Source organism: Canis lupus, chromosome 12, assembly GCF_011100685.1.
Source record: "Canis lupus familiaris isolate Mischka breed German Shepherd chromosome 12, alternate assembly UU_Cfam_GSD_1.0, whole genome shotgun sequence".
NCBI classification, from domain to species: Eukaryota; Metazoa; Chordata; class Mammalia; order Carnivora; family Canidae; genus Canis; species Canis lupus.
Genome location: NC_049233.1, coordinates 16,521,919 through 16,540,909, shown reverse-complemented (window position 1 = coordinate 16,540,909; position 18,991 = coordinate 16,521,919). Strand labels below are relative to the sequence as shown.

General features: G+C 36.0%; 1 long non-coding RNA gene across 1 annotated transcript in view; it reads right to left on the bottom strand.

Annotated features, from left to right (window-relative positions):
• Positions 1-262: 262 nt before the first annotated feature.
• LOC111098156 overlaps positions 263-18,991 on the bottom strand; it is a 32,756-nt gene continuing 14,027 nt past the window's right edge. Inside the window, exons 3-4 of the long non-coding RNA XR_005367396.1 lie at positions 1,932-2,005; positions 263-760 (exon numbers count right to left, since the gene is read on the bottom strand). This is a non-coding gene — a long non-coding RNA (uncharacterized LOC111098156). The remainder of the gene's footprint in view (positions 761-1,931; positions 2,006-18,991) is intronic.

Sequence of the window (18,991 nt, the reverse complement as noted above, 5' to 3'; positions counted from 1 at the left end):
CTGTAAGAAAAGAGACCTCAATTCCAAAAGGAGGAGGCTAAGGATGAAAAATAATGTTTGAGCTGAGCATCTTCAACACAATCCACCGAGACAGAATTGTCTCAAAAAAGAAATAGAAAAGAAGCCCATAAAATATTCTTAGAGGTAGTTAATTAGTTTTCCACTGCCGTATTAATAAATTGCCATAAACTTAGCAACTTGAATCAATACTCATTTATTATGTCACCATCCCATGGATATTAGAAATCCAACATGGGTCTCACTAAGCTGAAGTCAAAGTTAGCAGAATTGTATTCTTAACTGGAGGCACTGGGGAAGAATCTATATCCAAATGCATTCAGAGTTTGGTCAGGATGCTTTTCCTGTGGCTAAGGACTGAGGGACACATGACTTTGCTGTCTGTGGGAGGCCACCCTTATTTCCTAGAGACTTGCCCCAGTCCTTGCATATGCGCCCCTAAATCTTTGAACCAATGGCACTTCAGACTTTCCTATGCTAGTAATCTCTCCAATTTCCCTTTTATCACTTTTCTTGCCTCTTCTGTTTCATTCCTCTGATCACAGAGAAAATTTTCTGCTTTTAGGGATTCATATGACTAGAGTAGGCCCAACCTGATAATCTAGATCCATAACCATAATTAAATGTATGAAGTGACTTTTTCCATGTAATACATCATGTTCACAGGTTTAGAAACTAGGGTATGAACAAACATCTTTGGGAAACCATTCTTCTTAACACTGGTAAAAGCCTGTGGATTTTCCTGTAAATAAAGAGGGGATAAATGAAGAATTCAGAAAATCTCCGTTATTTTTCTGGTACATCCTGACTACATCCACTGTGTAATGGAATTCAAGGGAGTGAATGGCTATTTATTCTGTCGCTTACTCTCTGTTCTCTTGAATTGTGATCATGATCCATCTTGGGGTTAGTATAAAGAAAATGACTTCATATAAAGGTTCTCAAGTTAAAGGGGGTTTATCCCTGATAGCTAGCTAGAAACCCTAGCTCCACCCAAAATGATACAGGTTTAGGGAAATCATATGATAATCCAAAAGAGACTGATTCTCAAGGATTAGAGTTTGCTATATAACAGCCTAATATATCAGCCTATTAAAGTAGAAATGCTTTGACTCTTAAGTGCCCAAGTTGCCCATTAACTCTTTCAGCAAGTATCTGTTGACATCTTAGAACCTTTTTTCATTAGTTACCATTTGTGAAATAAAGCCAAGTTTATACCTCTAGCTTCCTTTTTCATAGGAAACATCTAAGAAGTGGGTCAAGAGTTTAAGATAAAGGGAAAGAATTTGAACTCTCAGTCAAACAAATTCAGTGTTGAATTCTAGCTAAGCCACTTCCTAGCTGTGTTATTTTGTATAGGCCTTATTGGCCTCTTCTCTCATGATAATAGAATGCAAGCTATATCAAAGCAAAGAATTTTATTTGTTTGTCCATTGCTATATCCTTAGCATCTCAAATATATTTTGCGCATAGTAGATACACAAAATAAACTGTTTGAATAAATTTAAAACTACTTAGAAAAGTTTTCTGAGATACATAAATAAGTATTATCATAAATAGATACATGGGAAGTACTTTTATAACTGTAATTATTAGCATTATTTTATTCAATATTTGCATAGAAAAATGAAGAAAGACAAGTAATGAACAGAGAATATATAATTCTTTTTCTTATTTAATGAATTTTCATGGAAACTTAAGGGCAATTTATTATTTTGGTAATGGCATCTCAAGCAATAATTACCCTAGAGAAGTTAATAACTATCCTCTAGATAGTTGCTAGTTGCTACTATGGATAAGAAGGAACACAGATTGGATAGAGAACCTCTGTTAAATCCAACCGCCATCATAAGGTTGGTGGGTAAGCCACTTAACTATTCAACTAAAAAGAGGGGATGATAATTTCTGCCTACCTTCGGTGATAAACCACTGTGGGGAAATTCATGAGACATAGACACTAATTATTCCAGTAGCAAGATGACAAGTCCTAAACAAAAAGAATGTTCTATTAGTGAGGAGAAACTATGAATCAAAGAAAATGCATTTATATATATTTGCATGTAACAAGCCCTTAACTATTTATTGGCAGACTAACAAATAGACAAATTAATACTTTTAATTTTCCCAAAAGATCAATATCTATAATTTTTTATACTTTGTTGTGCTATGCTATTATGTGGGCATGTAGTTATATATCTTGACTAAGGAATTTAGAATACAGAGAGGGCAACATGCAATATGTGTCTAATCAGAAATTCCAAAGATATAATATGTTGATTATGATAATATACCTCAAGAGTTGAGAAGGGGGAAATTGGAACAATAGGATCATTCTAGAACTCTAGAATTGGAGACTGCAAATTAAGAAGTCATCAAGAGTCATATTTAGAGAAGGAATTAGCAGAATAGTAGGGGGGCTTTAAGCTTTTCTCCTCTCATAAACAGACTTAGATCAACACCAAATCATTTTGAACAACTAGGAAATCAATCTGAGGGTTAAGAAAACAATCTGCACAATTGGTAGGAGAGAACCTAGCAGATTTGAGATTTGGAGCTATGAATTGGGGGAGAGAAAAGCCATGGTGCTATGAAGGGGAGGGAACCCTTTTTGTGGAGCAAAGTTAGGGAGGGAGAAGAGAGGAAGCAGCATGTAGCATTCACACAACAGTGTGAAGTCTCAGTGAAGATCCCCTGGGTTGCCCTGGGAGAGATCAATCCCCTTCCTGGAGTACATTTGGAAAAGGGTATTTTGCCTCTCCAAGGACAAAAAGCTAGGTGGGAGCCATTGAGTATCCTTTGAACAGCAGGAGACAGAGATACACATAAAGGGCAGATAACCTGGTCATCGCTTTTCAGCACTGAGTGCCACAACAAACTCCAACCACCTTTTGACTGCTTTTCTGGGACAGAATGGTGCCAAGCATAATGCAAGTCTTTCCTCTGGGGGAGGGGAGTGTGTTGTGCCTTGCTGGGTCCTTTAAGATTTGTAGTTTTGAATCTCAGCAACCAGCCAGAGATAAAACACAAGAGGACTGTGGCATTGGATGTAGCTGATTGCCTGGCACAGACAGGCTATGGGGTAGGGAACTGATGAAAGCCTGGGACATAACAGAGGAGATTGTTTGCTTTTCTGTGAGGGCCTCCTGAATAGTGATGGCCAAGAGTTCTCCCTCCCTTGGGATGCCATCTTCCACCCCCACCCCATACCCACCAACATAGTGGGACTTCAGAGGGAAACACAGCAACTCCAGTGCAGTCTGGAGTGGCTTACACCAAACACTGCCCCCCTGTGCCCCACAGGGGGCACCTTTACAAGGGAAGGTCTGACTATGTAAGCTAGTGAAGTGAGCCTCTCCCTCAGGTGAACAACACAAGCCCCCACCATATACCAAGTTTATTGATTATAAAGAGCTCCAAAGCATCAGCTTCAATTCTGATAGAAATAGGACTAAGCTTGCTTGCTTGCATTCCTTCTTTCTTTCTTTTTTCTTTCATTCATTCTTTCTTCTTTTAAATTGTTTTTTACATTTTTGAATGTTTTATATTTATTTTATTTTATTCTTTTTTTCCTTTGGTAACAGGCTTATAATTTTTTGTTCATTTGTTGGTTTGTTAGTATATTCCCTTGTCTCATTTTTTGGATCAAGCTCCTTTTTTTTTTCTTTAAGACTTCTCTTAACAAACAAATCAAAGCACATTCAGTCAAAAGTCCAAACATTCCCCACTGTAAGCAAGGAGGAACTCTGTAGAGAACTAACCTGTGGGAAAGAGCAGTCAAAACACAATAGCAGGGTATACACAACATACCAAAAACAGTTCCTGAGGCACTAGACCCTAGACAACATGTGACCCCTTCTTAAAATAGTATTAAGGAAAGATAACAAGCTTTCATAATACACAAATGACAAACTTAGACATAATGACAAAACAGAGGAATTCTCCCCCAAAAGAAAGATCAAGAAGAAATCACAGATGGGAATTTGCTCAAAACAGATATAAGCGATATATCTAAAAAAAATTTAGAACAGCAGTCAAAACAATGGACTTGAAAGAAGCATAGAAGACACCAGAGAAACCATGGCTACAGAGATAAAAGACCTAAAAATTAGTCAGGCCAAAATAAAAAATGCTATAACTAAGATGCAAAACTGACTGGATGTAATCACCATAAGGATGAACGAATCAGAAGATTGAATAGGTGATGTAGAAGATAAAATTATGGAAAATAATAAAGATGAGAAGAGGGAAAGAAAAATATGAGAAAATCAATATAGACTTAGGGGAAATTTCACAAAGCCCATTGATATCTGTATCATAGGAGTCCCAAAAAACAAATAATGGGAAAAGGGAGCAGAAGGCTTATTTCAACAAATTATAGCTGAGAACTTCCCTAAACTGAGGAAGGAACAGGCATCCAAGTCCAAGAGGCACAGAGAACTCTTTTCATAATCAATGAAAACAGGTCAACACCAAGATATATCTTAGCAAAACTTGCAAAAACAAAGATAAAGAGAGAATTCTGAACACTTCTAAGGACAAAGGTCTGTAACCTACAAGGGTAGACAGATAGGCAGCCCTATAAGCAGCTACTCTTTCTGGAAGGTCAGAAAAAAAGTGGCATGATATACTCAATGTGCTAAATGGGAAAAACATGCAGCCAAGAATACTTTATCCAACAAGACTTCATTCAGAATAAAAAGAGAATAAAGAATTTCCAAGACAAGCAAAAACTAAAAGACCTCATGAACACTAAACCAGCTCTGCAAGAAATACTAAAGGGGAGTCTTTGAGTGGGCAAGAGATCAAAAGCAACAAAGACTGAGAAATGAACAGAGGCAATCTACAGGAACAGCAAGTTTATATGTAATACAATGGCACTAAATTCATGCCTATCAACAATTATTGTGAATGTAATGGACTCAATATTCCAATCAAAAGACATAGGCTACAAGAATCAATTAAAAAAATAGACCCATTAATATATTGCTTACAAGAGACTTATTTTAGACCCAAAGACACCTCCAGATTAAAAAATGAGGGGGTGGAGAACCACTTATGATGCTAATGGATATAAAAACAAAACTGCAATAGCGATACTTATATCAGACAAACTAGATTTTAAACAGACTATAGTTAGAAATGCTATATTATAATAAAGGGGTCTATCCCACAAGAAGATCTAGCAATTGTAAATACTTATGCCCTCAACTTGGGAGCACCTGACTATATAAATCAATTAATAACAAACTTAAAGAAACTCATTGATAATAATTCAATAAGGGGACCTACACACTCCACTCACAGCAATGGACAGATCTAAGCAGAAGATCAAGAAGGAAACGGGGCTTTGAATGACACACCGGACCACATGGACTTAATAGATATATTCAGAACATTTCATCCTAAAGCATTTCATCCTGGGATCCCTGGGTGGCGCAACGGTTTGGCGCCTGCCTTTGGCCCAGGGCGCGATCCTGGAGACCCAGGATCGAATCCCACATCGGGCTCCCGGTGCATGGAGCCTGCTTCTCCCTCTGCCTGTGTCTCTGCCTCTCTCTCTCTCTCTGTGACTATCATAAAAAAAAAAAAAAAAAAAAAAACAAAAAAAAAAAAAAAAAAAAACTAAAGCATTTCATCCTAAGCACATTCCTCTTGAGTGCTTATGGAACATTTTCTAGATCACATACTGGGTCACAAATCAGGCCCCGACCGGTACAAAAAAAAAAAAAAAAAATAAGATCACACCATGCATATTTTCAGACCACAACACTATAAAATTTGAAGTCAAACACAAGAAAAAAATTGGAAATCCACAAAAATACGGAAGTTAAAGAACATCCTACTAAAGAATGAATGAGTTAGCTAGGAAATTAAAGAAGAAATTTAAAAATACATAGAAGCAAATGAAAATGAAAACACAATAGTCCAAAATTTTGGGACATAGCAAATGTGGTGACAAGAGGGAAATATGTAACAATACCAACATTTCTCAAGAAACTAGAAAAATCTCAAATACACAACCTAACCTTACACCTCAAGGAACTGGAAAACGAACAGCAAATAAAGCCTAAACCCAGTAGAAGAAGGAAATCAATTAAGATTAGAGCACAAAAATAAATGATATAGAAAATTTTTTTAAAAAACAGTAGAATAGATCAGTGAAACTAAAGAGCTGGTTCTATGAAAGAAATAACAAAATTGACAAACCTATAGCCAGACTTATCAACAAGAAAAAAGAAAGGACCCAAGTAAATAAAATCATGAATGAAAGAGAGATCATAACCAAAACCTCAGAAACACAGTTATAAGAGAATATTATGAGCAATTATATGCCAACAAATTGGGCAATCTGAAACAATTAGATAAATTCCTAGAAACATAAAAACTACCCAAGCTGAAACAGGAAGAAATAGAAAATCTGAATAGACCTACAATCAGCAAAGAAATTGAATCAGTAATCAAATATCTTCCAACAAGATCATCCAGAGCTGGATGACTTCCCAGGGGAATTCTATCAAGCATTTAAAGAAAAATTAATATCTATTCTTCAGAAACTGTTCCATAAAATAGAAATGAAAGGAAAACTTCCAAACTCATGCTATAGCATTACCTTGATTCCAAAAGCAGATAAAGACCCCATTAAAAAGGAGAATTACAGACCAATATCCCTGATGAAAATGGATGCAAATTTCTCAAGATACTATCTAATTGAATCCAACAGTACCTTAAAAGGATTATTCACCATGATCAAGCAGGATTTATCCCTGCAGGGGTGATTCAACATCCTCAAATCAATCAACATGATACACTACTTTAACAAAAGAAAGGATAAGAACCATACGATCCTCTCAAGAAACACAGAAAAAGCATCTGACAAAATACAGCATCCCTTTTTTTTATAAAAACCCTTAAGAAAGTAGGGATAGAAGGAACATACCTCACCATCATAAAGGCCATATATGAAAGACTCACAGCTAATACCATCCACAATGGGGAAAAAAGTGAGCTTTCCCCCTAAGGTCAGGAACATGACAGGATGTCCACTCTCACACCTGTTGTTAAACATAGTACTTACTGGAAGTCCTAGCCTCAGCAATCAGACAACAAAAAGAAATAAAAGGCATCCAAATCAGCAAGAAAGAAGTCAAACTTTCATTGAAGACAACATGATATTCTAAGTAGAAAACCTGAAAGACTCCACCAAAAATTTGCTAGAACTAATACATGCATTCAGCAAAGTCGTAGGATATAAAATCAAGGTACAGAAAACTGTTGCATTTCTATATACCATTAATGAAGCAGCAGGAAGAGAAATTAAGGAATCGATCCCATTTACAATTGCACCAAATATCATAAGATACCTAGGAATTAACCTAGCCAAAGAGGTAAAAATAGGAATGCTAAAAACTGTAGAACACTTATGAAAGAAACTGAAGAAGGCACTAAGAAATGGAAAACATTTCATGCTCTTGAATTGGAAGTACAAATATTGTTAAAACCTATACTACCCAAAGCAATCTACACAGTCAATGCATTCCCTATCAAAATGACACTAGAACTTTTCACAGAACTAGAAGAAACTATCCTAAAATTTGTATGAAACCACAAAAGCCCTCAAATAGCCAAAGTAATGTTGAAAAAGCAAAGCAAAGTGGGAGGAGGCATCACAATTCTGGACTTCAAGCTGTATCACAAAGCTGTAATCATCAAGACAGTATAGCACTGGCACAAGAACAGATGCATAGATCAATGGAACAGAAAACAAAACACAGAAATGGACCCACAACTGTGTGGTCAATGAACCTTGACAAAGCAGGAAAACATATTCAAAGGGAAAAAGATACTCTCTTCAACCAATGGTGTTGGGAAAACTGGACAGCAGCATACAGAAGAATGAAACTGGACTACTTTCTTATACCATACACAAAAATAAATCCAAAATAGATGAAAGACCTAAATATAAAGACAGGAAACAAAAAAATCCTAGAGGGGAAAGCAGCAGCTCTTTGTCCTGGGCCACAGCAAATTCTTACTAGACACATCTCAGGAGGCAAGGGAAACAAATGCAAAAATGAACTGCTGGGACCTTATTGAGACAAAACCTCCTGGATAGCAAAAGAAACAATCAACAAAACTGAAAGGCAGCCTAGGGAATGGGAGAAGATATTTGCAAATGATGTATCTGATAAAAGGTTAGTATCCAAAATCTACAAAGAACTTAACATCCAAAAACAAACAATCCAGTTAAGAAATGGTCAGAATACATGAATAGATACTTTTATAAAGAAAACATCCAGATGGCTAACAGACACATGAAAAGATCCTCAATATTACTCATCATCATGGAATAATATAAACCAAAACCAGGATGAAATGCCACCTCATACCTGCCAGAATGGCTAAAATCAATAACTCAGGAAAAAAACAGATGTTGGCAAAGATGCGGAGAAAATGGAACCCTTTCACACTGTTGATGGGAATGCAACCTGGTAGAGCCTCTCTGGAAAGCAATATGGAGATTCCTCAAAAAGTTAAAAATAGAACCATCCTATGACCCAGCAATTGCACTACTCAGTATTTATCCAAAGGATACAAATATGCTGATTCAAAGGGGCATATGCACCTCAATGTTCGTAGCAGAATTATCAACAACAGTCAAATTATGGAAAGAGCCCAAACGTCCATGGACTGATGAATGGATAAAGAAGATGTGGTATGCACACATGCACACATGCACACACGCACACATGTACACACACATTAGAATATTACTTAGCAACCAAACAGAATGAAATCTTGCCATTTGCAACAACATGGATGGAACTAGAGTGTATTATGCTAAGTGAAATAAGTCAGAGAAAGATATCATATGACTTCACTCATATATGGAATTTAAGGAACGAAACATGAACATAGGGAAAAGGAGGGAAAAAATAAAATAAGATAAAAACAGGGAGGCAACCCGTAAGAGACTCTTGACTATAGAGAACAAACTGAGGGTTGCTGGAGGGAAGGTAGGTGGGGGGATGGGATAAATGGTTGAGGGGCCTTAAGGAGGCCACATGATATAATTAGCACTGGGTGTTATATGTAACTAAAGCATCACTAAATTCTACTCTTGAAACCAATGCTACTTGAGAATTAATTTTTTTAAAGTTATATTTAGAAACCCAAGAGGATACTGGTGTAGCACAAGAACCATTCAATATAGAAAAGTCAACCAGGGACCATAGTGAAATGAAGCACAAGAACTGTGAGAAAGACCATATACTCTTTGGTCAGAAGAAAATGAACTCTTAGTAGGTACACACTGTGACTACTTATGGAGTATTCCCTGTGGTATTCAGACGGCAACAGGCCAAATAAATCTGTAGAACCCAGATCCTTCCAGAAATGAACACTTGTTATCCTACCTTTCTCTCCTTAGAGCACAGCTATTCACACAAGCTATGACACTAAGGTGCTTGGCCTCAGAGAACTCAAGTGATTATTATTTGCCAGGGTACACTTGGGGTACATCCTTATTCTGGCCCCCACTTTCATCTTATTTTTCTCTCCTTTACATGAATGTAAGCTTCATGAGTGCCATTTTTTTTTTTCTTTTCATGGACTATCTTTTCAGGGATATTGATATGGTTAACAGCCCTGTAAAATGAAGATTATTTCTTTCTCTGGAGCAAGGAGCAGCCACACTTATTGCCTACTGGCAAATACTTGGGATTTCCAAACCCTGTCCTATAACATAATCCACTGTATGTGTAGGTATCATCAGAACCTCTTTTATACTGTGGAACTGAGGATCCAGAAATTGATGCAAAAATGCTGGTTCTCTGGTGTCTGCTAGTGCTGTGACTAGGAAACTATCCTTGGACTTTGACCTGGAATCTCATATCTTCTGTCAGAAGCCATGAAACTGTAATAAGCTAACTTGTTAGCCAACAAGCTCTACAAAATCCCAGACCCTTCACAGTTTTTATATTTATTTTATATACTTTGCAACATAATACCATATTTAGCATCCACTATGCTCTCAATACATATTTGCTGAATAAAACAAATGTACACAATCCTTTTTTTTCCCTGAAGTTGTGCAAGATAATTGTGCAAACTTCTAGATCCTATACTTAAGGTTCTCTCCAAGAACAAAGTGTCTTGGAATAACAGTCAACATTTTATTGCATGCTCATCGTACACAATGCATCACTTTAAGTGCTTTACAAGTATTGATTGATTTGTTCTTTACCGCAACAGTACAAAATAGGTAATACCATTATTGCTATTTTACAAACAAGGAAGTTGAGTGGTTAAGTGATCTGCTCAAAGCTCACAATTACTGACAGAAGCAACTAACATTTGAACCTGGGCAGTATATGCTCTCAAGTACTATGCTATGACATCTCCAATTGGCAGTATTAAAATAATTTTTAAAACATTAATTAGTATTAGTATTTCTGGAATAAGCTAGGACTTAAGTGACTTTATTTTACATTGTTTCAGTGTAAATATGCTTTTCCTGTGCCTCAGCTCACAGTCAATCAAAATTGTCATACAGATCAAGCCAGAACCTGTAAGATATCACAGCTGCTCCAAACACCACTGGTACCTGTTGGTTCATAATTGACTTTTGAGATAGTTGTTAACCATTTGCCCAGCACCAACACTGTAAGGAATCCCAATATATCTATTAAGTATCTTGACCTTCACATCCTGCAGTACTTAGACTGCTGATTTTTGACAAAAATTAATCACCAGGAGATCCCATTGTCCTCTCTGAATTATTCAAGTATACTGCACCTTCAGCCTCATGGGTATAAAATGAGAAAGAGCCCCCATTGGAGACAAATGAGATTACAAACATGAATAATAGAAAGTGAAAAGAGAAATTTTGGAAATACTGGTTTTGGGGTCCAAAACTAAACTTACAACACTAACCTCAAGAAGCACTTACTGTTCTTCTAGTTTATTCTCTGTTTCTTGACTCAGCCTTTCTCTATTATACTCTTCTTTAATTACTTTTTGCACTTCCTCTAACCCTTTACAGAAAATGTTTGCAGGTCCCTGCTTTAGTCCGTCCCAGATTATGTATGTTATCACAGTATAATTTTAATAGTGCTCCTTTTCACTCTTAAATATAGCCCAAAATGGGTAATAAATTGCCCTAATCCTAACTCAGCAGAATCTATTTATTCTATGCACATTGTTTTCTTAAGGCTTCTGGTTGTCATATGGAGGGCCAAACATCCTAATATGCCTGTGATTGAAGTTGCTCTTGGATGAGGGACTTTCAGGACTAAAACATTGGACAGTCTCAGGCCAGCAGGGACAGCTCATCTCCCTGCTGCAGTGGGCATCAGTGTTGGAGTAATGCTGACTTCCCTTAGGCACTGAGTATTAGGTTGGTTTTTTTTTATAAATATTTCCCTTATAACTCCAAGTGTTAAAAATAATGCTACTATCACCCCAGTAGCCGCAGTGTTTTATATCTCCCCACTTATATTCAGGTATAAAATACCTTGGTCATCTCAGACAACATCTAAGCTGATATAACCAACATCAATAAAATTAAGTTAAATATAATTACTCTGGGTCCTAAGAAAACTTAGTAACACATTTCCCTCATAAATATTTTAGGGAATTGAAATACATGGTTTGCTCTAAGTATTTCTATCTCTTATTTATCTACCAAAATGGAAAGCTATTATCATCCATACATAACATCTTTCCATTATATTTTAATAAATGCCATTTTTTCAATGTGCAAATTGAGTGAGATTGGTTCATATAAATGATGCAGCAGTAAGACCTTTAGGTGATAAGTGTAATTAATAAGAGAACACTATGGAAGATGTTGATATATTATCATTTCTTTACTTTAATTTTGTTATTGACACAAAAACAACTCAAAGTTTAATACTTCAAATTTTCATGAGCTCAAGTGAGTATAGTTCGCAATTCAACAATTTCTCTATTATTTTGTTAACTGGGGTCCCAGGGGCCTCATTGAAGTCAGTGTGATTTTCTAGCTGCTTTATTGGAATAGAAAAATCTAACTGATCAGCCTGAATTTTATAAACATATCCACGGAATATATGAAACTATTCACAGTGGATAAGCAAGTGAAATATGAATAAATAAAAGATGTTTTGTGTATATTCATTTCATTACCTTTTATTGTCAATATTATTCAGGAAGTGCTTCATTTTTAATAAACATGAGTACTGTTTTCAAAAGCTGTTTCAACAAAACACCATGAACTAATATTTGAATGGATATCAATACCTAAAACTCTGGTTTTAAATTTGCAAGAGAAAGAACTCTTGGCTAAAATTCAAAAACAAGACAACCTCTTTAATGAGGGCTTCATGATTTATAGTTCTAAACAGTTGCTTTCCTCCTTGGTAGCTCATTATTGGCTGCCAGAAGCTGCTTTTTTTCTGGACCCTGTCCTTGTGGTCACTGCTGTTACTAAAAGCAAGAGACACATTAGATGAGTTCTAGACAAAGCTGCCCTGGTGGGCTGACCAGGAGCCATTCTGGCTGGGAGTGTATTTGTTCATGGTCCTGGCCTAGATTTCACAGGAAACATTGACAGCAGAGGAGAGGAAGGCAGGGGAGGAGTGAGAATGCCTGACAAAAAAAGGATGTTGAGGGCAAAGACAAGATCCAACTCCAAGGTATCAGGCTTCTTAGGATGCCATGGGCAAGGTTCAATGTTTGAGTAAGGTCTAAGTCTGACATTCAAAGTGAGCAAATGAGGATAACAGAAACAGAGGCTGTAGTAAAAATGCAAGGCTATGCTGAGGGTTTTAGCAGGCATGAGGAGTCACGAGGGGAAAGGGTCAGAGAGATGAATGATCTGACCCCTGCCTACTAGCAGCCTTTTCATGTCACTGTCCTCTCACTTTATGGTCCTTCATGCCCTCCCATTGGCCTCCTGTCCTTTGCTGGGACACACCAATCTTGTTCCTATTTCATGATTTATTGTTCTTGTCCCTCACTTCCCTGAAGTAGAGCTTATGCTGTTTTTTAGGTTTTTGGTTGTTTTGTTTTTGTTTTTGTATAGCTGGGCTCTTTCTCACCCTTCAGTTCTCATCTTCTTTATTATATTTTAGAATGGAGTATTTTAATTGCCAGCATTTATCACAATTGTTTTACTTGTTTCTTGTTTTGTTTTCTGAATATATTTTGTATATATTTTTGAAGATTTTAGTTATTTATTTGAGAAAGAGAGAGAGAGAGAGAACAAGCAGGGGAGAGCAACAGAGGGAGATGGAGAAGCAGGCTCCTTGCCAAGCAGGGAGCCCGATGCGGGGCTCAGTCCCTGGACCTTGGGAATCATGACCTGAGTTGAAGGCAGATGCTTAACTAACTAAGCCACCCAGACACCTCTATGCTTTTTCATTTTATTTGTGCATTGCTGTGTCTACTTCTTGTCCATTTCCTCCCAGAAATAAGATCTATAAAAGCATCAACTGTTTCTGCCTTACTCACTATGATTGTTTCTTGAGTGCCAGGAGCAATACTTGATAATAAGTTTTTATTATAAATACTTCAGACCTTGTTAGAGTTTGCAAAGTCATTTATTACAACAAATTGAGCATAGTTACTAGTCCCAGAATTGCAATTATTTTGTCTGATTCCTATTTTCTCTGATTTTGTATTTGAGCTTGATAAGAGTGTATTTTAGGTTCTAGAAAAATACCAGTGTCTGGGCCTCAATCCTCCAGAGATACTGAATTAGTTGAGAACCATTGAAGCATACAGAGGCCCTCAGCAGAGTGAGGCTGAGTGTTCAGGAGCTGATGATAGGAGCAGGGTGCTAGAAGAAGTTCTTGGTAGATAAAATAATCCTAAACACTTTTTTGGACAAAGATAAATTATTAGGTAATAAGTTAAACTTAGCCATAATTAAGGATTCCTTTTCATGCCATCTTGATATCAAAAGAAGGACCAAAAGGAAAGCAAGGACAAGAAAAATCTCAGATCTCCAGGGTTCTCTTTATTTGGAAGTAATGGAAAGTACACTGTGATACTGTGCAGTTTGAATGCTTTATAAAGACAATCCTGCATTACTCTTAATGTGTGATCTTAATTTATTATTTTTTCTTTTAATTCCAGTTTAGTTAGCATATAGTGTTATATTAGTTTTAAGTTATAATACAGTGATTCAACAGTTCTAGACAGTGCTCATCAAGATAAGTATACTCTTAATCTCCTTTACCTATTTCACCCATCCCCAATCCACTTCCCCTCTGGTAACCATCTGTGTGTTCTCTGTATTTAAGAGTCTGTTTTTTAGATTGTCTTTTTTTTCTTTGTCCCCTTGTTTTGTTTCTTAAATTCCACATATGAGTGAAATCATTGATATAATCCCATTATTTTTATTGCTATTAGTATTATTATCTCATTTTCTTTCCTCTTTACAAATAATTCTTTCATTTTTATGGAAAAAAAATTGTGGTTGAAAGTTCAAAAAGTATTACATATTCACAAATATGAAATAAATAGTAATACATACATCCATATACCTTCAAGCAAGAGATAGATTTGGGTTACCTCAAACTTTTTGACATATCATGCAGGGTCTACTTTGATCTGGCCTCTCTTTACCTTATCATTCACCATACTTTCCTGTCTATTCTACAAACATCCCTCCAAACCCTATCCTTTGTAACCCAGGTCTTTGCTCAGAGCCTGCTTCATGGGCGTGTGATATATTTCGTACAGGTCCCCATGCTCACAAGGGTTCCCTAGTAGTTATATCTATTATCAAAAAGAACAAGAGATAATGAGTGTTCATGAGGAAATGGTGGAACGCAAACTGGTGCAGCTACTGTGGAAACCAGTATGGAGCTTAGTCAAATAATTAAAAATAGAACTAACATATGATCCAGCAATCCCACTTCTGGGTGTATATCCAAAGGAAACAAAATAATTTTATCTATCAATTATACTTTAATAAAGCTGTCACCATCTTGAAATTTTTATTAATATAGCAAGGGACAACATATTTTCATTTTGGGTCCTGAATATTATGTAACTAGTCCTATCTGGGTTTCTGGAATACTTCTGAACTTTTTTTAATATACTTTGTTATTTCTTTCTTTCCTATCCTTCCATTTTCTGTGAGTTACTCTCTCAGAGCCCTGTCATTATTATGGTTGTCTCCTGCTTTAAGATTCAGAGCATGTATTATCTCCTAAAGGAGGTCTTCCCATACTGTTAAAATATAATTTGGAGGCCACTGTCCTCCTCTAATAACATATGAGTTTAATCTTCATAGACCTTTTCCTAAAATATTACAAACCCTCATTACTTACCTGTCTTCTTCCTCTAAGACTATATTTTCTTGATGGGCACTGATCTAGAATGTATGCATATTTACATTCTCATCATATGGAGAATTACCTGACATAAAGGAGAAAATCAATAAACACTGATTGAACGCTATTGAATTAAATTGAATTCCCTTGGGAAGCCGTGGACTTAGAAGGTTAATGTGATTGCTTAACCTATTATATTTCTGATTCCTGCCAATTGATTTTGCTATATGATTGCAACAGAAAATTCTTAGATAACCAGAAGACTGACTCATTGCAAAGTTAATTAAAAGCAATATGAAAATTTTTTTGCTAGAACATGTAACAGATGACAAAAAGAAAAAAAGGACTCCACAGAGAAATATGAGTATATTACTGACTGGAAATTTAGCCAATGCTGAGAAAAATATAAGTCCTTTTCTTTCAGTGTGTGTGGGGCAAAAGAATGTAAACTCCAGGCAAAGATCTCCCAGAGAGCTGGGAGAAAAATGAGAGTAAATCATGAATATGATAGAACCAGTCATTAAAATATTAGAGCATTGGCAATTTGGCAAGAATTCAAGGTATGGCATGCTTCATCAATTTTGAAGATTTGTCCCTTGAAATTACATTTAGAAATTCTCTCAAAAAAAAAAAAAAAAAAAAAAAAAAGAAAAAAAGAAATTCTTGAAATCACAAAGCCCTGAGAAGTTAGGGTAAGACACACTAAAGGGAAACTGAACAAACAGTTGGGATTTTCCCTTACATATATTTTTTTCATAAGTACTAGGGACAAAATATGAGGGTAAACTTACAAAAAAAGACTAATTATATCTACCATGTACCATGACCACTTTTTATTTTGAAGACAAAGCATATAGATTTATACTATATAGCTTAGTGCAATGGAAGAATGAAAAAGGTCCTAAGACTGGAGCAATAAGCTCTAGACCTGGTTTTCTAGCAACTACTTCTGTGCTATTTAGAAAATACCGTAAACTCTCTATGTTCTGACTTCCTTATTTGAAGGGGAAAAAATGATGGCTCATATGAACTATCAAGTTCTGTACAATGCAATAAGGGAGTTTTCAAAAAGGGTCATTTCTTGAATTGGTACAGAAGCAATGAGGCCAAGAAATATACTGTGATTTCTTATTTTATAGCTAACCCTATGATATACTGATAAAATCTACTTTTACCTACAATCATTGGATAAGAACTGATTGTAAGTCCTCAGCTAAATAATCAGTCTCCTATCCTTTCCTTAGGTTGCATGAGAACTCTATCAGCTTTATTTCTTTTAATGGTTAATTTACATTAATTTCAGTGCTTCCATGGTGTGTTTCTGGGCCCATCTGCATGGGAAACTTCTGATTCACTGTTAAAATACAGACCTCTAGACCTCAATTCACACTTACTGTGTAAATCTCTGAGTGTAGATCCAGGAATCACTATATTTTAGCTAAGTTCTGTAGATTTCTTTCCATGCTAAAATTTTGGTTCTGCATGTACATGGATTATTTTTTGTCACAAGGAATCATTGTTTTTGAAGTCTTATCACCTTGAGAAAGCTTCAGTGGATACATGTTTAGGAAGAAGATAATAACTTACTCTAGAACAAAATGTAGAAGATTATAGTCTCATGTCTCAAAAGTCGTAACAAGAGCGTTCCTTAAAAATTTGAACCTTTTAAGTTTGGTTGGAAAAAGATTTTTTTCATGGCCATAAATCGCACTGAAAAACTCACTCATGATAGTGATGGTCAATAATAAAAACTGATTTGAAGTTTGTTGCTATGTCAGGGTCCTGGCTGGGAGTGAGGATTCATGGCTTCTGGCCCCAGCTTTCTCACTTAACCCTCCTGGATCCCAGATTCAAGTTTCCTGCCTCGTAAAAGCTCAGTTTAACTAAAATATTTTTGTTTTTACTCTTTATTTTCCTCATTCCGTTTCTCCCTGAAAAATCATTTGAGAAACATTAGATGAGTTAGAGGAAGGTAAGCATCCGTGAAGATACAAATAAACACATTAATAAAGTGCTCTTGATTACAGAAGCAAAATGAGTAAATTTACATGAAGAAGTCTGAAAGGCACCTCTTTAATGAAATGATCAAAGCAAACATCAGCAATAATGGGACAAACTGAAATATGAGGCCGAGAAAGGCAAGGAAGGAAGCACAGCATCAACCCTCTAACAGGCCTGCCAAAGATGTATATTTTCAATCTAATTATGAGGAAACATCAGACAAACAAAATCCAGGGGCATTCTACAAAATTATGGGCCTGCAATTTTCAAAAGTATCAAGATTGATAAGAGCACAGAAAGGCTAAAGTGTTGCATCAGACTGAAAAACACTAAATGCAAGTGTGATCTTAGGCTTGAGCCTTTTCCATAAAAGATATGGTTGAGACTACATGAAACTTCAGTGGATCTGAAAAGTAGGTGGTAGTAATGTATTATATATTAAAAAAAAAAAAGCAGCTGACACTGGTGAAACAAAATCAAATCTTCTCTGAATAAATATTAAAGTCTGATTCATTATACTTTTCTGGCTTTGCATGTTTCTTAAAAACAATTATTCCATTAATATCATTTATTTTAGCATTACTTAATCCTGATTTATATCAATGCTACCATGTCTTGGCACAGTGTCTGGAGTACCGGTTGGGTATAAATATTTTTTGCATTAGTAAATGTAAAAAGATGTTAAAAGGGATTCTGCCTGAGTTAGAATAATAACTAAAGACAATCAATGCCAGGTAATCGCCTATCCTAAAGACCACCCATGCAGGACTTATTAAAGGTGGCCTAAAGTCATTTCATGGTAATGTAGTCAATATATCCAAGGTAGTCAGTGTTGGAAATGTGAAGGCCTTGAAGAAACATTTAGAGAGAAGAAAATTCCTGCCAAAGGTTGTTCTGAGTGTTGAGGATCCACTTCCTTAATGTGGTTCACGTAGGGAGCTTCAGTGAAAAGGATAAGCTTTAAACTGAATTTTCTTCAGTAAAATTTTATTTATATGGGGTTAGATTGTTAATCAATTTAAATGGCACAGTATTTAAATAATAATGGTGGGAAAACCTATGATTCCCACTTGAGATAGCCAGGGACAATGAAGACAGATCCTTTCATTTTTGAAAAATAGTGATATAAAGGTAGATAATTGAGTGAGAATCTTTCATCTCACTCAATTAACCTAGAAACAATGAACTGGTTATAGTAACTAATCAGTTAAAGCACCTGATATTTGGATGGCATTGTTGCATCAGGCATCTGATGCTGAGCACAGAGAAATAATGTTAACATGTCAATTTCTGATTTTAGTAAGAACCTGCTGTTTGGCTAGGTCGGTTTGGCTAATTTGTACATACTTACATGATTTATTGAATATCTCTCTACTATGTTTGTAGCTTTTTACTTCATGAAGTATTACCTATAAAGACAGAGATATAAGCAGAACGATGGTAACTTTGGAATCTTAAAGTTGTTGTAGGGATGCAAATTAAAACCTCATCTTACTGAAATAGAATTCAGAGACAATGTTCTTTACCTAAAAGCAAAGTCTTCCTGAGATTCACCTTGCTGAGAAAATGTGTGCGTGAATAATTTTAACCTTTATGAGAAAAAGAAACCGGAGGACCATGTCTGTGTGTAAACCTAAGAAAGACTGTTA